The 20,595-nt window shown below is 41.8% G+C and overlaps 1 pseudogene; it reads left to right on the plus strand.

Annotated features, from left to right (window-relative positions):
* Window positions 1-14,708: 14,708 nt before the first annotated feature.
* LOC116087791 lies at window positions 14,709-15,527 on the plus strand (annotated as a pseudogene).
* The last annotated feature ends 5,068 nt before the right edge of the window (window positions 15,528-20,595 follow it).

Raw genomic sequence — 20,595 nt, forward strand, 5'->3', positions numbered from 1 at the left:
TCAGTGGTAAGTACTTACCAAGATTGCATGTGGGCCTGAGCAGGATGCATCACACACCACACACACAAGAGACTTCACGTTCCCCCATCTGTGTGATTCTGTCTGCTGTCTTCCATGAAATCTTAGAAGGTAAGGGATAGAATTGGATCTATTTTTGAACTCACAGCTGTTAAACAAAACCTACCAAATATTCATAGCCACTTTGAACTGCTACAAGTTTTTATCCTGTGTGTCACCACCATTGATTCATTCAGAGCATAGGGTAGGGGTGTCTTGAAAGGAGAACAACAGTGACTTCACCCCTGAAATGTACCATTCCAAATACTGGCAACTTGAAACCTCCTGAAGAGATCTTTTTAGTTCACAGTTTTCTCTTAAGCATCAGAAATAGAAGGTAGGCAAGAGGAGTCACTGTATTTACTACATAGGAGTTGGTCTAACCTAGGCTTTCACAGAGCCAACAATATGATCATCATGCTCTGTTTTTTCATCAAAACAGTCAGGTGACAAAGCAAAAACCACTTAAGAATGAGAAAAATAGGCCAGAGTGTAAAACAGATTGGGTGGGGCTGGGGGTGTAGCTTAGTGGTGAAGTTGGGCATGTGCAGGTTCCATACCCAGAGCCAGGAAATCAAAAGAATGGGTGTATGGTAGATCAGAGCCAGATTAGGGGAGACCATCCCTCCTTTCCCTATCTCTGAAGAGTTGCTTATTACTAATAATGGTATTACTTGTGTTTCATTGTGGTGCTAGAAATCACACCCAAGATTTTGAACATATTAGGCAAGTGGTAAAGCACTGAACAGTACCCCTTGCCAACTGGATCACTTTGACATGTGTCCTGTTCACTTTCTATTACTATGGTAAAGACCAAGCACTAACACAGAGACAGGAACTGAAGCAGAAACCATGGAAGGATGGTGCTTAATGGCTTTCTTCCCAAGACTTGCTTAGGTAACTTCTCTACAACCCAGGACGTCCTGCCTGAAAGCAGGTGTACTGCCCACAATGTGTTCTCAAATCAATCATTACTCAATAAAATGCCCTATAGATTTGCCTACATAGAGCTTTTTGGAAGCATTTTGGAAACTTTTTTTTCAATTGAGTTTTCCTCTTCCCAGATGACCCTAAATTGTATCAAATTGACAAAACCTGACCTGTAAGATAATGTAAGATAATGTAAGATAATGATCTGGGTAGGTATTTGTGACAGGGCATGGATAAAAAATGTCTACATCCTTCACAAAGCTTGGCATCATTATGAAAGAAATCTTAAATTTGAAGGGGATGGTAAGGGGGGGTGGAGACATAAATGAGAGACAAACATATGTCTTTCTTCAGGTGCTGCTGTAAATCCTATAAAAACTCCTCCCATTCTCTAGGATTTTACCCACTTTGCCTTAACTTTTATAAATAGAGCTTTCTGACTGCTCCCATGTGTTCATCAAAGTCATTAATAACTATCTCTGACTGACTTTAGGTGACCAGTGAGTATTCACTACTCTAAGTGCCTAGCTTACACCCGTCTGGCTGTAGTTCTCAAAGAGTCATGCAGATCTGGATCTCTAACTTAACAGAAGTGAAGACACAAACACAGTAGGGCTATGGGTTCAGCTTCTGCTAGAGTTTGAGTCCTAGGTATTCTTAAATGTCTATGAAGTAAAGACCTGGTCCCCAGAATACCACTCCGTAGGTGGGACCCAGTGAATGGAAGTCATTTAGGTGGGAATGTGCCTTCAAAGGGGATCTGGCCAGAGCTGCCACTGTTGCCACTGTCACCTCCTCCTCTTCTTTTACTTTCTTTCTTTTTTTGGCCAAAATAACCCTTTCCACTTAAACATCTCTCCCACTTCCTCTCCCTCCCTCTCTCTTTCTCTCTCTCCGTGTGTGTGTGTGTGTGTGTGTGTGTGTGTGTGTGTGTGTGGTGTTTTCAAGTATGGACTCGTTATGTAGTCTATAGGCTGTCCTAAAACTTACAATCCTTTTTGGTCTCCAGATTGCTGAGGATTCAGACACTTACCCCAAAATTAAAGTAAGAAATGGTTTTTATTCCTATTTTGTAGATTCTTAGGACTTGACCATGGTCTTTTAGGGACTGCTGACTGGGCAGATTTTATATGACTTGTACTCAAGCAGACTGGTGTGTCACTGCCTGTCTCTAGCTGGTAGCATGGGCAGGCTGTGCTGTTGGAAGTAGGCAATGGTAGCTACTTCTCAACACCAGTCTGAGTTAAGATTACAAACCACCCTGCTGTTGCATACCAGGGCAACTGGAACCCCCTTTTTTTTTCAATTTATTTACTTATTCACTTCATAACCCAATATTAGCTCTTCCTCTCCCCACAGTACCCACTCACACAAGTCCTCCCCCTATTCCAAGTTTCCCTTCTCTTTTGAGAAGGGGAAAGCCCCTCTGGGTGTCACCCCACATGCTAACACAACACCCCCATTCCCTAAACATCAAGTTGCTGCAGGACAAGGTGCAGCCTCTCCCACTAAGGCCATACAAGGCAGTCCATTTAGGGGCATGGAATTTACAGACAGGCAGACAACAGGTTCAGGAACAGCTCCTGTTCAAGTTGCTGGGGAACCCACATGAAGACCAACTTGCTTATCTGCTATATATTTGCAGGGGGCCTAGGCCCAACCTGTGGCTGCTGGTGATTCAGTCTCTGGGAGCCCCCAATGGTCCAGGATAATTGACTCTGTTGGTCTTCCTGTGTAGTCCCTGTTCTCTCCATGCCTGTCAATCCTTCCATGTCGAACTCTTCCATAAGAATCTCCAAGCTCCATCTAATATTTGGATGCGAGTCTCTGCATCTGTTTCCATTGACTGCTGGGTGGAGCCTCTCAGAAGACAGTTATACAAGGTTCCTGTCTACAAGCATAACAGAGTATCATTAAAAGTGTCAGAGATTGGTTCTTGACCATGGGATAGGTCTCAATTTGGGGCAGTCATTGGTTAGCCATTACCTCTGTCTCTGTTCTATCTTTGTCCCTCCTTTGGGTCTTCTTTGGCTTCTTTGGGTATTGCTGCCTGTGCCCTGGACTATTCACTGCTCAACCCTACCTGCCCTTGGGGGTTGGAGATGGGGTGGCACAGAGTCAATGACACAGATTCTAGGAGAAGGTGAGAAACACCCCAGCAAGCTCATCTGAACACTGCTACAAGAACTCCTTTAATATCTTCCACCTACGCCCCATTGGTTCCAAGAAAGCATCTCTTCTAAATAGCAGTTCCCAATTGGCTGGCATTGTCTGCTCCGGCAATCCTTGGTTTTTCAAGCAATCCTCAATTAGGTCCTCCTGCAGGAGATGCTTTTGTGGCTGTGTGCTCTCACCCCGACATTTACATAGAGGAGGCCCCACTGTTCCTGCTACAGGATCTGTTAATTATAGCATTGTTAAACTTGTACTTTCTGACTAAAACCTACTTATTAGAAAGTAAATACCATGCATTTCCTTTTGGGTCAGGATTACCTCACTCAGAATATTTCCTAGTTCCATCTTTTTGCCTGCAAAATTCATAATGTCCTTGTTTTTAGTGGCTAATTAATTCCATTGTGTACATGAACTACATTTTCTGTATCCATTCTTCAGGTGAAAGACACTTAGGTTGTTTTCTGTTTCTGGCTATTACAAATAAAGCTGCTATGAACATAGTTGAGCAAGTGTCTTTGTGGAATGGTAGAGCATCTTGGACGTATGTCCAGTACAGCTGACTTTCCAAGAAACTGCTAAATTGATTTCCAAAGTGGTTATACAAGTTTTCACTCCCATCAACAGTGGAGGAGTGTTCCCCTTGCTCCATAATCTCACCAGCATGTGCTGTCCTTTGAGCTTTGTATCTTAACCAATCTGATCAGTGTAAGGTGGAATCTCAAGCCATTTTGATTTGCATTTCTCTGATGACTAAGGACCTTTGACTCCATAAGAAGAAGTCTGACATGTGGCCTTCAAGGTGAATCATCAGAGATGAAAATACCTGGAAAAAAATCTGATGAGGGCTAAGGCCTTCAGCTGGACAGATTAGCTGCTAAGGCTCCCAAATCTTGAAAATATCCAGGTCCCTGTAGTTAGGATGTGGTCTGGAGGGTCATTGGCTTCAGATGTGTTCAAACCTTTCTAAACCATTCTAAAACCATTCTAAGTATGCCCACCATACCATCAAAAGGGACTTTAGGTCACTAACTGTCTTCATGTCCTTCATGATGTATGGATATCAAGTCAAAATTACCTATGTTTGGCCATGGATGACTGAGGGGCCCAGGCTTCTTTAACCCAACTACTGTCATCTCTGGCAAGAAGCCTCAAATAGTCATCACTATCAGGGAGAATCATCTCCTTCCTTCTGGATACTAGGCCACTTATTCTATCCTGATGTCCTGGAGTTTTGGTGATCCACCCCTCTTTTTTGTTCCTCTATTGTTCGAGTGGTGGGACAACTTTAGCAGCTCCACTAATTGGCTATATCTTTAAAAGTGTTCCCCTTGTCAACTCCTTCCTTAATGGTACCAACCTGGCCTGTCCCTTGCTGAGAAGAAATTTCCTAGCTAACATAGGATCCTCTATTCCTTGCTATTTTAAATTGTATTTATTTATTTATTTATTCACTTTACATTCCAATATCAACACCTCCCTTCTCCTAGTCCTCCTTTTCAAGGCTTCTCTCCCCATTTCCCCAATTTTCCTTTGAGAAGGGGGAGACCCCTGGGTATCATCCCCCTCACTCCCCACCTGCCAGCACATCAGTCACTACAAGCCTAGGCACATCCTCTTTCACTGAGGGCAGACAAGGCTTCCCAGGGGAACAGGATTCACAGGCAGGCAACTGACTCAGGGATAGATTCCCAGATCCAGTTGTTGGGTGACTCCCATGAAGACCAAGCTTCCTTTATGGTACAAATGTGTGTGGGAGGGTGCCTAGGGTCAGTCCATGCTTGCTCTTTGGTTAGTGGTTCAGTCTCTGGGAGCCCCCAAGGGTCCAGGTTAGTTGACTCTGTTGGTATTCCTGTAGACTCTCTATCCTCTTCATGTCCCTCAATCTTTCCTCTGACTCTTCCACATGACTCACAGTATTCCATTTAACTTTTGGCTGTGGGTCTCTACATTTATTTTGATCAGCTACTAGGTGCAGCCTCTCAGAGGACAGTTATGCTAGAATCCTGTCTGCAAACATAACAGTATCATTAATAGTGTCAAGGGATTGATTCTTGCCCATGAGATGGGTCTCAATTTGGAACAGTCATTTGCCATGGACTGGGTTGCTTCGGGACCCCTTGTTCCATGGGGTGATAAAAGTTCTGGCCTGGTGGGCAAAGAATTCAGTGAGTGACAAACAGACAATGGCACAAAGGAGTGTGGTCACTGAATGCAATTTGTACCAAGTGAAAATCAGGCTTATATAGTGTACAGCAAAACAGAACAAACTACAGAAGTCATGTAGGCAGGAGATGGCTACATCAAGGTCAGTGAGAACAAGCAGCCAAGTGCAAGGTGGAGGAGCAGTGGTGTCCTTCTTGGGCTATTTTGGTAGCCCCAAGATAAATTCTCTGGGTCCGTCTGAGGCAAGTAGCTGAAGGTCTTATACTAGCATTCCTTGGCTGTAACATAGATAATTAGTTGGGGAAGCCCTATAACTTCTAACTTCTCACTGGCAGTAAAACAATTCTTCTTTGTGTGAAACTACTCTGATAATAAGTGCCTAACTGCTACCTCTAACTTTTGAGACACCCTGTCTGGTAAGACAGCTTCTTAGTAAAAATTCCAAGCTAATTACAGCTAGGAAATCAGTTACGATTAACACTGTGGAGGCCAAGAAATAATGTTTAATCTCAGTTTTAGCTAATAACAAAATATTTCTTAGGGCACCTTTATGCCTGAATAAAGAGAGCACACAGATCTCTCCAGAGCTTTTAGCAGAGACCAATCTGGAACACATCTGAGTTAGGAGATGTCAGTGACTGGGTTACCTCAGGAGACTAACTCCTTTTGAAGTGCACGTCTCAGGTCTGTGATCAGGTTTTTAGGCCTGTCCAGAAACTACGGAAGTAGACGAGTTCTGTGTAACAGTCATTGGTTGGCCATTTTCTCTGTCTCTGCTCTATCTTTGTCCTGTCACATCTCATAGGCAGGACACATTTCAGGTAGAGTGTTTTGTGAGTTGGATGCTGGAATCCTGCCTGGATACAGGAAGTAGCCACTTCAGTATCCTTATCGGCCATTGCTAGGAGTTTCAGCTAAAGTCACCCTGGGGCCTTCCACTGTCGCAGTTCTCTGGCACATTCTAGGGATGCCCCTTCCCCATGATTCCATTCTCTCTCCCCTGATCTCCCTATACTTTATCCCTTATTCTCCCTCCCCTCTTCATCCCCTCTCCCACCCAGGTGCCTCCCTCCATCTAGGTGTAATATCTATTTTATTTGCCCCTCTAAGAAAAATTCATCTCACCTTCCTTGGGTTCTTTGTGTCTATAGATTTTAGCATGGTTATCCTGTAGTTATGGCTAATATCTACTTATAGGAGAGTATATAATATGAATGTCCTTTTAGAGCTGTGTTACCTCACTCAGGATGATCTTTTCTAGTTCCATCCATTTGCCTGACAAATTCATGATGTCCTTGTTTTTAATAGTGGAGTAGTATTCCATTGTATAAATGAACCACATTTCCTTCATCTATTCTTCAGTTGAGGAACATTTAGGTTGTTTCCAGTTTGGGCTATTATGAATAAGGCTACTATAAAGATAGTAGAGCAAAGTAGAGCAAAAGTCCTTGTGGAATAGTGGAAAAAATTTTGGATATATGCCCAGTAGAACAATTCCTACTTTTCTGAGAAACTACAAAATTGATTAAAATACCAAATGCCCAGAGTGCTTATAAAAGTTTGCACTCCCATCAGTGATGTAGGAGTGTTCCTCTTGCTCTACATCCTCAATAGCATGCGATGTTCCTTGAGTTTTTTATCTTAAGCCATTCTGATTGGTATGAGATAGAATCTCAGAGTTGTTTGGTTTGATTTTTCTGATGACTAAGGTAAGGGAGTGGTTCTGATACTAAGGTCCTGTTCCCCAAATGGTTCTTGATCGATCAATTAAAAATGTCAGTGGCCAATGACTAAGGATGGGGTAGGACATTTAAAGTTGTGCAGGAGGAAGCTGTGAGAAGGAGAGAATGAAAGAAGAAGAAGGAGGCAGTAGTAACAGAAGAAAAAAACCAACCAGTCATGTGAGGTTTTGGTTGGAGTGGCCAGTGGTCACTCTATCAGTTTATACCTGGGGTGGCAGGGGTGGTTTAGCAATGCCTGGTCATTGAGTTAGCAAAGGCATTTTAAGATTAACTGATGTGTGTGTGTGTGTGTGTGTGTGTGTGTGTGTGTGTGTGTGTGTGTGTGTGTTTTAATCTGTAGATCCAAGGGAAACTGGATTGGGGCTGGTGGCTTGGCCTATTCCCAGAGCTTAAAGTAGGGTTACAGAAACTACCCACTACAGATGGCACCCAAAATGGAAGGTGAGAATTCACTATTAATTTACAAGTTCTTGGATGGTATATACACACACTCACACAATGACATAATTTAATGGGAGGGAGAGTGGAGCCAAGTCATATGGTTCTATTGTGTGAAAACCAGAACAAAGGAATACAGCTGCTGCCAGAGAGAGATTAGACCAAGAGGGGGAGAACTCTTGCTGAACAGTCAAGCCACTACTAGGAGGAAGGTAGTGAAAGACAAACAATAAAAGCTGCCTGCTTCCTACAAGCAGGTAATCAAAGGATAGATTTTTAAAATTTGATTTAATTGTTTTTAAGGATAGAAGGGAATACACACTTTGCCTGAGCTGAATGGGAACTTCTTCCTATGGTTTGGAACTGATACAAATAATTCAAGAGGAAAGGCAGAGAGTCACATGATAGATGTAGCCTGCTTCCTACAAGCAAATAATCAAAGGATAGGGATAGATAAAATTTGATTTAATTGTTTTTTTTTTTTTTTTTTTTTTTTTTTTTTTTTTTTTTTTTTTTTTTTTTTTTTGTTTTTTTTTTGAGACAAGGTTTCTCTCTGTAGCCCCGGCTGTCCCGGTACTCACTCTGTAGACCAGGCTGGCCTCGAACTCGGAAATCCGCCTGCCTCTGCCTCCCAAGTGCTAGGATTAAAGGCGTGCGCCACCACCGCCCGGCCGATTTAATTGTTTTTAAGCTGGAAGGGAACATCATTATGCTTAAATATTTGTAAGTATAAGAGATATTAAGATTCACAGAAGAAAGAAATTAAGGATATTGAATAAAAAAAAATTAAAGAAGATTTAAAAAGGTCTTGCCAGAGCAATACTCAGGATCTTTGAACATGGTCTACTCACAGGATTTCTAGGAATTCTTTGCCCAGTATAACAAAGAGAGCCTGAAAATAGGTTTATACAGTAAGAAGACTTAGGTAATATATATTGAGGTGTTCAATCTTTAAAATAAAAAAAACAGACCAAAAGCCACAGATAGGTTACCTAGCCTATCCCAGACAGTAGAAATTTAGGCTTTGAGAATTTATAGAGAGCCTGGAAATAGGCTCATACAGTAAGTAGAGAGATAATAAATAATTTAAGCCTTGATCTCATGAAGGTCAGGGCAGGAGGTAGCATAAGTACTTTCTTTATGGGTTAATATTTGTTTCTTTGCTTCATTTGCTTTGAATTGTTTTATTTATCAAAATGAGTATGGTTTTGAGTTTGGTGGTTATATTAAAATTTCTCTGGGAGAAAGGGCAAGCTAAATGTTTAATGCTTTAGGTTATTGGACCAAGGACTTGTTATATTAGAAGAGGGGCTCTGTATTTGTGTTGACAAGAAAGAAGCAGAGGCTTTGGACCCCATCCAGAGTCATATAGATCAGATATGAAATGGGGAGACTCCTGAAAAACTAAAAAATTTCAAGAGAATCAAACAGGACAGGTAAAGATTGATCATACCAACCTTCACATGGCATGAATGAAGATTTATTACAATTGGTTATTAATAAAATTAACTCATAAAAAAGATAGCTAGCTATCTTTCACCTGGTAGACAAAGGAGCAGAATTTTATCCTTAACTGATCTGTGTACGCTGCACAATCTATACAAAAATCTTAATGGTACTAAAATTTTGGTTGTGAGATTCATGTACTACAGAATGTACAGCTCTGACAAGACTCATCTGCTGGGAGGCTGAATTGATCTTCTGTACCAGCCCCTGCTTCCTCATGTTGTCTAGAGACTCGCTTCCAGAACAGCTTTAGGGTTGCTACTAATTCCAGGTCATCTCACTTCATCTAACCTTTTAGACGAATCTAGTTAGAACTTCAGTCAAGCTCTGAAGTTTCCAAATAAACAGAGATGGGATAACAGATGCTAAAGCTAGCCTTCTTAAGTTTAACCAGTTTTTCTAATTATCCTATCCTTCCCTACTCCTTTAGAAAATTTCTTGTCACCCATATTCAACAGGAAGAAACTATGGAGAGTTGTCAGCCCAATTCCCTGGATTTGGGTATCTGGTAATGGTTATTTTACAAATTATAGTTAGGTTTTCATTTTAAAAGATAATTTGGAAATGGTCATAATTTTGAACATGGAGGAAATAGGTGGGGTAGATTACTAAATTTCATCCTTGAACAAAATATCATAGCTATAATCTTAATTGATAGAAATATTTATAACTGATACAAATAGAAGTTATAATTTCTTACATTGGTACAGAATTTATATTGACACAGGTTTAATGTTTTTCACTTTAAAGGTCTGTGGTGGTTTGCTGGAGATGGTAGTTCCAGCTTCAAAGTCTGGCCACATCCCTAATCAAGTAGCTTTGGAAACCAACAGTAAATTGTTCCTGCTTTATTTGTATTACATGGCCTTCTTCATTTGTGTGACCCTAGATCCAACATCATCATCAGGTATTTTTATTTTGGGGCTTTTTCATTTCTCACATGGTACACCTCAAAGGCCACCAATAAGACTTCTGCCTGTGGAGTCAGGGGTATTTTTCTTTAGATGTTTAAATTTGGTCCTAATATCAGGGAGAAGTAGGTCATAAGGAATTGTTTTCTATATGGGGTCTCGGGATACAGATTGGTATATTTTAAGATGGCCTTTGTAAGGTGGTCTAGGAACTAAGAAAAGGTTTTGTATTTGTCTTGTATGATCTCTGTGATTTAAAAATAATTTATTGCTTTAAGTGTAGCCTTGGAAAGACCAGCCAAGAGGGAACTTATAAATTGATCCCTAGCAAGGATGCCCCTCAGGTACTGTAATCCCATTCAGGATGAGAGAGTTAAAACAAAACCAAAAGAATATGGGATGAATAGCAACAGTAAGTCTCCACTGAAATAGTCTGTTATGAAATATAATGCCATATATAATGCAGCAGGAGTACGGGGGTGCCTGGCAGGCTCATGCCAAGGTATCCCCTGAGAAATCACACCATGCAACATACCTGCTATAAGGAAAGTTTATTGTGGGGGAAGATAGTTAAGTGGGGACCTGGAAAAGAAGAGACAGAGAGGTAGGTGGGTGGGTGGGGGAGTGTTGGACCATGAAAAGCAGTCTGTTTCTTGATTGAGCGAGGCTTACTCTGGCAACCCAGAAGAGAATTCTACAAGGAACAGAATAGTAAACCATGCCCCCAGATATAAAGCTGCTGACACCACAAGCCCTCACTCGATTATCCTGTGGCTAGACAATGCCCCCAGATCCTAGCATCCTGGCTGGATTCTACACCAGTCACCTGACCACAGCCAGGTCAGGTAGCACAGTTACCTGGGAACAGAAAGATAGCACATCCCACTATAAAAGGGGCTGCTAGCTGGGTAGTGGTGGTGCACGCCTTTAATCCCAGGCCTTGGGAGGCAGAGGCAGGCAGATTTCTGAGTTTGAAGCCAGCCTGGTCTACAGAGTGAGTTCCAGGACAGCCAAGGCTACACAGAGAAACCCTGTCTCGAAAAAAACAAACAAAAACCAAAAACAAAAAGGGGAGGCTGCTCGTCCCCTCCTCCTTCCCTTCCCTTCCCCCCTCTCTCTCAACCTCTTATTCTTGTCTTTATTCTCACCTCTTGTTCCCTCTTTCTCCTTCCCCCTCTCTCCATGGCCATGGCCAGCCTCTAATTTTCTATCCTCTCCCCTCCTCCCTCTCTATCTCCTTTCTAAAATAAATGTCTTAAGACCAAGGATTGCCTCCTTTCATCTAGACTCCCAGTGCTGGGGCAATGAATTCCAACTCCAGCCACAAGACCAGACCAAGGACTCATGCTTCACTCTCACTTGGGAACCACTGGTCTCAGCTTCCCCTGCCTGCTCCCTTTCTCCCTTTGGCCCCAGAGCTTACTGAGCTGCCCCAGGGGCCCCCAATTCGTTCTTAGCTCTTCCATGGTGTCCAGCGACATCCTGTGATGCCCAGGAGCTAGAGCCTGTTGTCCTTGGCCTCTGTGAGGTCCCAGGGACCACCGGGGCTGCCCCCTTTCCACTACCCCTGCAGACTGGGATGAAGGCTCATGACAGCCAGATGCCCACCCGGGCAGTGTGGAGAGTGGGGGCAGCTTCCGACGTATGCCCGGCTAGAGTACCGGAGCTCTGGCGGGTTTGCCTACCTTCGCCCTTTTATTTCCTGCCACTTGGTGGTGGCACCCAACAGAGAAGTGGACAGAGAAGAACAGAAAAAGAAAGAGAGGCTGGCCCAGTGGGGCAGGGGGAGAGAGAAAGGGAGGAGGGGAGGTGTGGGTTTTGAGCAGTCCTTTTATACTCAGGCCACTCACATCTAGTGGCAGTGCAGGTAATAATGGTGGCAGACGATGATGCAACCTGTTGCTAGGTTGCTGTTGGGGACAGCCTAGCAGAACTGTCTGTAAGCCAAAACAGTCAGTCTGTCCCTTTAATTGTTTTGCTTTCCTTTCTCTGTCACATAGTCAAACAGCTTGCCTGATATGGACTTTGGAAAACACCTTTAAAAATCAAGCTTAGGTCTAGAGGAATGGGAGCCATATATCCCAATTTCACAGCCAGCTTTTAACTGAAGTGAGACAGCATAAAAAAAAAAAAACAAAAACAAACAAACAAAAAAAAAACAAACAAAAAAAACCAAACCAGTCTAATGCCACTCATATCTAAAGGACTTGAATCCCATAAACTGAGAACAAAGAAGGCTTGGAGATGGGAAATTTTTGACCTCTAGCTATAGGCAGAGGACACTGTAGGAAAGAGCTGAGAGATAAACCAGCCAACTGAGGGGTGTGCACTGCAGCAGACCCACTCCTTTGCTTTCTACCCTGACTTCTAAGGTTCTTGCTCCCATTTTTTGTAACAAACTTACAGAACCATCCAAGATAACTTAAAAGACTGGACATTTACACAGCATGTTTGGTGGAAGACCAGAGGAAAAGAAATGTCTCACAGAGGAGAAAATAGAAATAGGGAATGGGAAATCCATTTCCATTCCGATTGCTCATAGCATTTGTAAAGGTCCCTAATAATATTGGGAACTAGGGTACCATTAGGTGTCCATTTGGATTATCTAAGAGATATTGATGCCAAACTTGATTGCAAATGAAAACAGATTTAGGACTCTTCAGGTTGGGTCCCATATGTAGAGTCTGGAGGTTTTCTAAGAGACATCCCAAGGGGAATGAGAGGTTATGAAAGAGATTGTTCCCATGGATGAGAGATGTGAAGGAAAATGTCACTGAAGCCTGGCTAGGACTCAGGGAGGACTGAATGAAGATCAGTCATCCCACTCAGTGGGTATCAGGGCTTAGCCTGGCTAAGCCAGAGGAGAAACTCAGCACCTGGTACTCATGCTTTTGTAGGAGCCAGAAGGTGAGGATGAAAACTGAGCTCTAGTAATAGTCTCATCTACAAGAAAGGGTTGATGAATAGAGTGCTAATAGCAACAAGGGCCTAAAGGAGTCAATGAGATTTACAGGCAGATCCAAAGTGAAGGTGGGAGAAGAGGGCAGAAAGGGGTACAATAACCCATTGGGCCTAAAGAAACTGCAGAGTTGCATCTCTGAGGGTAGTGGGATGGGATCAAGAGGAAAGGGCCAGCTGTAGCCTTTAAAGACCATAGCTGGAGGTACCTCCACCTCTGTAAATACCAGAGGAGTGCTGAGGCTACTCAACTGTCATTTCCTTGGATTCAGGAAAATGTTTACACTGACTAAGGTGAACTTAGCTAACTGCTTCTTGTGAATAGGGTGCTGAGCCATTGGTGAGTTAGAAGGTGAGTCTGAGGTAGGTGGGCTCGAGATGAGCTATGGTGTTCCAGTGAAGTTCAGACTACAAGTCACAAGCACCATTGGGCACCTATCTTTTGTTTTGGCACCAAAATGTAGGTGTTGCAGCTTTGAAGGGAAGGGCTTCTCCTATAGAAGTATTAAGCCTCTGTTCCAGCAGGGGAGGTTTCCCCAGTGAAAGTTTCGCTCCAGTGAATGTGTGCTCTGTTCCAAAAGGTATCCTGGCAACAGATTACCATAAAGTCACACCACACAACAAACCTCACATAAGAGACTTATTGGAAGAAAAGCCTAGGCTGCCTCTGCTCACTGAGAAGCAGCAGAGAACTGAGCAAAGAGCAAGGTTTATGTAGGGTTTCTTGGTTGGTAGTCCTTATTTTCAGGGTGTCTTGGGATTGGAAGGATTATGTGGCTTTGGTTTTGAAGCTCAGGATTGGTGGGATTCTGTTTCTTGGCCCTGGTCTTGGGGTCAAGCCTATGCCAGTGTGTTCTTTCTCTTGAGGTCTTGAGACCTAGTCTTGAGGTCAAGTGTGTTTTTCTCTGCCCTTTTACCTGGCACCTAGCTACCAAGCCAGATGTTTGGGACTCTCAATCATACCTTGATGGTGAAGGTCAAGTTCATCCTAAGGACTTTAAAGCCCCATTCAGCAAGAAGTAGTTTAATGACAATGTTGTCTCCCTTTTCTTATCCCTGATTGTTCATCAATAATAAACAAAAGGGGAAAATGTTAGCCCCCTTAGGCACAAAAGTAGCCAGGCCCCTCCCCTGGGGACCTCCAATTGCCAGGTTCTATCTACAGAATAACTACCTAGATGGCTAGACACAGCCCTCACCCTACATACACAGTAAAAAGCCCAAGTTCAGAACTTGAAATTTCACCAATTCCTGATCTCATTGGAGGATCTGGACTTCAAATTCCACCAATATGCATCCTGCAAAGGTCTCTCCCCTGAAACTCTATATAAAGCTTGCCTCTGCTTAGCTACCAGCTGCTTCTCACCTGACCAGAGACAGCCACCCTCCTGGGTTTTTCCCAATAAATCTCATGTGAGGCTTTTAAGTGCAGTGTAGCTTTGGGGTTTTCCTTGTCTACCAACTACCAGGATACCTTTCCTTCTGAGCTATAACAGTTACTGCTACCCTGATTGTGGGCCATAGACCCTGGACCAAAACATATGTCCATGAGGTAAAAATAAATCCGTTGTTTATCTCTAAACTGTTAATCTCAGTTGTTTGTTGCAGTAACAATCACTGACACAGCAAAGCAGGTTTCTGTTTTCATCTTCACTAGAGATTAGATTTTACAGATATATTAGTCCACCAAATGAAAAGCTAAAGTCAGTTCTTCAGCCAGGCTTTTTATTTTTAAAGATTTGTTTCTTTTTTTTTTCTTTTTTCCTTTTTTTTAATACTGTTTTTTGGTTAGCATGCATTATTTTCATACATAATACCTACTTTACTCAGGGAGAGAAGAGAGTTCACAAGGATAGGAAGAAGTCACCATGAGAGGACATGAGCCATAAGCATGTGGCCAGGAGAAACAGCCGATGACCCAAGTTCAGTTCCCAGCACCCATATGTGGCTTAAAACTGTCTACAACTCCAGTTCCGGAAGATCCAGACCTCTCTATCAGCTCTAGCTGTTGCTGACAGAACTTGAAGAGTAAGAATTTCACTCCAGAGTCCCAAGAACCGAAGCCTGGCAGAAGACAGCATAGTCCTTTTTAGGAAGAGGCTTTTCCTTGGAGGAGTACCACTTACACTTTGGGCAGCAGGACACCTGACTTCAAGCCAACTCCCCATGGAGCCAGAATCCATAGAAATTTGTCCTTAAAACCCTTACCACCAAATTCCACTCAGCAGATTCCAGTACCACCTGGCATCATGCAGAAAGAACCCCAAGAAATTAAGACAGCCAGCTGTAAATACAACGCCTGCCACATGGTCCCCATCAGAAAGCTGGCTGAAGAAGCTACATGTGTCAACAGAAGCTCCATGGAAGAAGAGGACACTTTAAGCCTTCTACAAGTCAGCCTCCCATAGCCGCAGAACTAAGACACTACAGGTCCATTGGCCTTCCAACTTTGATATTTGGGATGTTGACAGTGCCAACTTTCACCCAATGTTTATCCTTAAGAGTTTTGTTCCCCAAAAACTTGTTTGTGAAAGTGACACCCAAGAGTCACGGGGAGGAGACCAATGCCCAGAAGATTCTCAGACTAGGACCAGGAAGGCAAACTTATAGCAGAAGGAAGAGGGCTCTCAAATGTGTGAATGGATAAGCTTCTCATCTGAATAAAAACCTGCAAAAAGTAAAAAACAAAACAAAGAAACAAAACACTACTTTACTCATATTCACCCATGTTACCTTCATTTGATCCCTTCTTTCTCCCTTCAAATAGTTCCCCATCTACTGTCTGGGAGAGAACACATGTCATGTTTTTTCTGAGTCTAGCTTATTTCACTTACCCAGGGCTATCTCCAGTTCCATTAATTTTCCGTATATTTTCATTCTTTATAGGTGAAAAAAACTACTATGTAGACATACATTTTTGATGTTGTTCATTCATCTGCCAACACCTTAGTGTATAGTGTTGTATAAGGATATGTAAGCATGTCTGTGGTATGCTTAGTGTCCTTTTGATACATCCTCAGGAGTGGCATCTCTGTTTTCAGTTGTTTAAGAAACCTCCACACAGACTGCACCAATTTATCTTCCCACCAGTGGTGTATCATGCTCTTGTTTTCACACACTATTGCTGGCATGTGCTGCTTTTTGCTCTAGCACACTCTTGTATTCACTCATCCCTCCTACACATTCATGCAGTATCTGGTGTGTGTACCTTTCTAAATTCTGGTACGAAAAACAAGATGGACTTGATGTAACTTGAGCACAGGGAATAAGTTCTTCCTAAGAGGAGGTGTTATTCCTAACAGGCTTTGTTACTTAAATGTGGTAACAAATAACCTTTAGTGTTATCTTAAAACATTCTAGTTCTCAGGTTCTTCAAAGCTTGTATACTGAGACTTGGCAGAATATCGGAAAACCATTCTATAAAATGCCAACTCCTGGCCAGCCCTACCATCTGTTTGTTTCTATATTTAACAACTATAAAAATAAAAGAAGCACCCAACAGCAATTATGCATATATAGGCACATTGTTTGCTAAGTCTTTTTAAAGCTAGAATGTTTCAGCTGTCTCTACTTCAGAAGGCCACACACAGGGTGCCCTGGGTGACAGGTGTGTCTTGGCTTACATGGCTTGAAGGACAGCTGCATAACTTGGTAACTTGTGGGTAGATGATGACATTTCCCAAGTCATTCAGCCTTTCTAGGCTTCAGTAACATTAAATACAATAGGGCACATCTGCCTTATGCCTTCATCAGAGAGCTACAAAGGGACAAAGAAGAAAGCTTGCCAGATGAAGTATCTCAAACTAGACATCAATATTGTATTTAAAAAATATATATTGGTGTGAAAGCACCTGTGGGTGGACTTCCAGGGTCTCACATATTTATGACCATGCGTCTACTAAGACCAGTTCCCCCTAATGCTGCTACTCAGCACAGTAGAAGATATGGAGTGAACCTTACTTAGGTCTACATGTTTTTTTTTTACTTAGTATTCCTTTGCTTCCTACCTACCTTCATTCTAAACAGCCAGCTAACTTGTTTCTTTACTTAGGCTCTATGATGGCTCAACTTAAAAAAAAAAAATTACTTATTTATTTATGAAATGGTGGTATGAGACAGGCCTATGATGGCCTTGAACTGATGCACTTGCTTCTGTCTCTTGAGTTGATATCACAAAAAGTGTACCATCAGGCCTTGCTCAATTTTGTTTTGAACAAATAATAAATAATAATAAATGTATATATTTATGGGGTACTCGATTATAGGATAGCTAAGTTGAACTAATTAACATGTAAATCAATTAATAACTAGTGGTAAACTTTTCAGGAAATTTGAAACACAAATGTCATATTATAATCTCTTTAACACAACACTAAGATCTACTCTTCCTAACTTAAATGCTCTATTACTTGCTTAATATCTCCCCTCCCCATTTTCTCCTCTTCTTGCAGTTACCACTTCTGAGTTTGACTTTCTAGAGTGCTCATGACTTGTGCCTGCCCACTATGTAGTATGCCCTGTGTAGTGGGCTGCACATACCTATTGAGGTCTGCACCAGTGGATTCAATCAGCCACAGATGAAAAGTAAACTCTCACCAGTTCTGAACATGCACAGCTCTTATCTTATAAGCAACACAGTATGTCCATAACATTTACATTACTGAAATTATACAAGAGTATTACATACAAACACTATATTTCATGTCATACAAGGCACTTGAGCAGTCACAGACTTTAGCATTTATGGTGTGTTTTCTTGGTATCAATATTTCATAAAAAACAGGTCCAGTGCATTTATTTGTGTCCAGTTGATTTCATATACCATATTCTTTAGTTTTATCCATTATCTTTTCTCTTGCTGAGGTTAATAGCGGCAAAAGCAAAAGGTGAGAAAGTCTTATTTTGGTTCATACTTCCAGGGTACAGTTTCATCATGGTACGGAAGTCATTGCAACAGGAGCTTGGGTCATAACATGTTTGTTGTCAAGAAGCAGAAAATGACTGCTCATGTGCACACATATTTTTCCTCTTCATACAGGATAGGTAATGATGCCACCCACAGAAAGCAGGTCTTACAAATTCAATTAATTCAATCAAGATAATCACCACAGGCATCCCCAAAGATGCATTCTTCAGGCGATTGTAGATCTCAAATTGACAGTTGGGATTGACTACCTCATCTATGTTTTATCACACATGACAATTCTAAAGGTTGGATTGTATTTTATTGTTTTTTGTGTGTGTGTGTAAACTTTTGGGATGCCCTGGACCAGAGACCTGTGCATGACAGGAACACACTCTATACTGAGCTATCCTAGTCCCCATGCTTTAGGTATTCATCCAATGGTGACACCTTATCTTAGGGTTTCTATTCCTGCACAAAACATCATGACCAAGATGCAAGTGGGGGAGGAAAGGGCTTATTCAGTTTACATTTCCACATTGCTGTTCATCATTCAAAGGAAGTCAGGATTGGAACTCAAACACATCAGGAAGCAGGAGCTGATGCAGAGACCACGGAGGGATGTTTCTTACTGGCTTGCTTTCCCCTGGCTTGCTCAGCTTGCTCTCTTATAGAACCCAAGACTACTAGCTCAGGGATGGCACCACCCACAAGGGGCCTTTCCCCCTTGATCACCAACTGAGAAAATGCCCCACAGCTGGATCTCATGGAGGCACTTCCCCAACTGAAGCTCCTTTCTCTGTGATAACTCCAGCCTGTGTCAAGTTGACACACAAAACCAGATAGTACATACCTAGAAATATATTGGCTATTATACATAAAAGTACAAGTGAACATAAGAGCACATAACTGAACATAAGTGTATAACTATATCCTTGATAATACATTTCCACTTCTTCAGCATATTACCCAGAAGAGCTGAGTTATGTTATCTATTATGTTCTGAGGAACCTGTTCAGTTTTCCAATGGCTTCATCAAATTATATTCCAATAATGTAAGGGATCCCTTTTCTCCATGCTCACCAACTTTATCTTGCAATGTGACAGCTTGTGAGGTAGTATCTCATGTCACAGTGACTTAATTTCCTTGATTTTATGCCTGTGTGTACATTCTCCATATCGACCTGTTGGCTATTTCAGTATCTTCTATGATGCCTCTGGCTTGACTTTGCTCACCTTCTTTGACTGTGGCTCCACTTCTCCAGCTCTCTGAACTGTGCACCATAATATACATTCTTTGCTCACTATAGAGGTATAGCTGGTGTGAGCCCTGTACCACAGGGAATGCAGTAGATGAAGATCACCTTACGCATTCCAGTGACAGGAAGACCATAAACAGATGGACAAGAGAAACAGAGATGCATAAAGAATGAAAAAGAGCCAAGAAAGGCAAACAGCTTCTTTCTACAGGGTTACTAAGTGGCATTAAATGATGTGTAAATGAAGGTGAGAAAACCTGCGAATTGTGTAGGAACATGTCAGAAATTAATAGCTCCAAGACAAATCCTAAAAGTGGACTGACAATACAATGCACAGAGGAGAGTGGAGGAAAGGCATTTTTGGACCAGCCTATCTTTCTATTTTGGAGTATGGTAGTAGTGACCCTTATTTTCAAGTCTTTTTGATGACATCGTTTAACTTATTTAGGTACTCTAAACATGCTAGCTTCCAAGGGCTGCCATAACAAGCTTCTTCACACTAGATGGTTCTCAACCTAATGTTGATTCTGCTTTGAGGTGATGTTTCATGTAAAAGTGTATTACCAACTTCTTGAGAGTTGTAGGGAAAAGGTCTTCCCATCACTTGGTGGTTTCTGATGGCACAGTGATGCTGGAGTTCCTTGGTTTGTTGATTCAACATACTTACATTTCCATCTCCTGAAAGGGTCTGGATGCTAGATTTAGGGCGGATCATGATTCAGTATGGGGTCCATTTCAACTATACTCACAAAAATCTTATTTCTAAAAAAGTTCAGATTTGTATGTTTTGGCTTGGCATAAATACAGAGCAAATACTGTTTAGTTCTCTGCTCATGTTCTGTGATAAGAGTTTTGTTTCTTTCTTTCCTTTGTTTCTCAGTGAGAACAGAAGACCCCAGAGAGGGGGATCACAAAGCTGTGACCAGTCTTCTAGGCTTTACCATAGCACTCACTGATCAAGCATTGAACCTGCCTAAATCAAAGTGTCCCCCCATCCATTTCAATAACTGCTACCTGCTGAGATGATAGGGTTTGGGGACTCAGAGTTTACTATGCTGGGCACATTGTAAACACTTTTATATTCTTGTTTTTGGATTATGCTATAATTTTGAATGACATCTTTTCTCCATCATATACAGTCATTGATTATTGTTAGTGAATTATACATTTCTTTATTGAAATCTTTCGATTGTCACCTTACTGAAAGTATATTATGTCTTTCTGGCTGTTTCTCTTAGAATTTTTTGGTGTCAACCACATGAGTTCTAAGGTTCTCAAGTCATGGTGATATATGACATTCAACAACAAAAAAAATTGTCAAACAATGATTATCTATAGGAAGAAACAATGTCCAGGAAGTGGCTTATTTATATGTTACCAAGTTCAGATATTTTCATGCCTACAGCAAGGAAGTGGATTCAATGTCATTACTGTCACATGCAAAGCAATGATTAGCACCTACATGTTGCAGTTCTGAAGACAAGGTCCAGCATCTTGACTGACAGTTCAGTCACATCTACAGCAACATGACTGACACACAAATAGCCACGTTT

Source organism: Mastomys coucha, unplaced genomic scaffold (genome assembly GCF_008632895.1).
Source record: "Mastomys coucha isolate ucsf_1 unplaced genomic scaffold, UCSF_Mcou_1 pScaffold13, whole genome shotgun sequence".
Classification (NCBI taxonomy): Eukaryota; Metazoa; Chordata; class Mammalia; order Rodentia; family Muridae; genus Mastomys; species Mastomys coucha.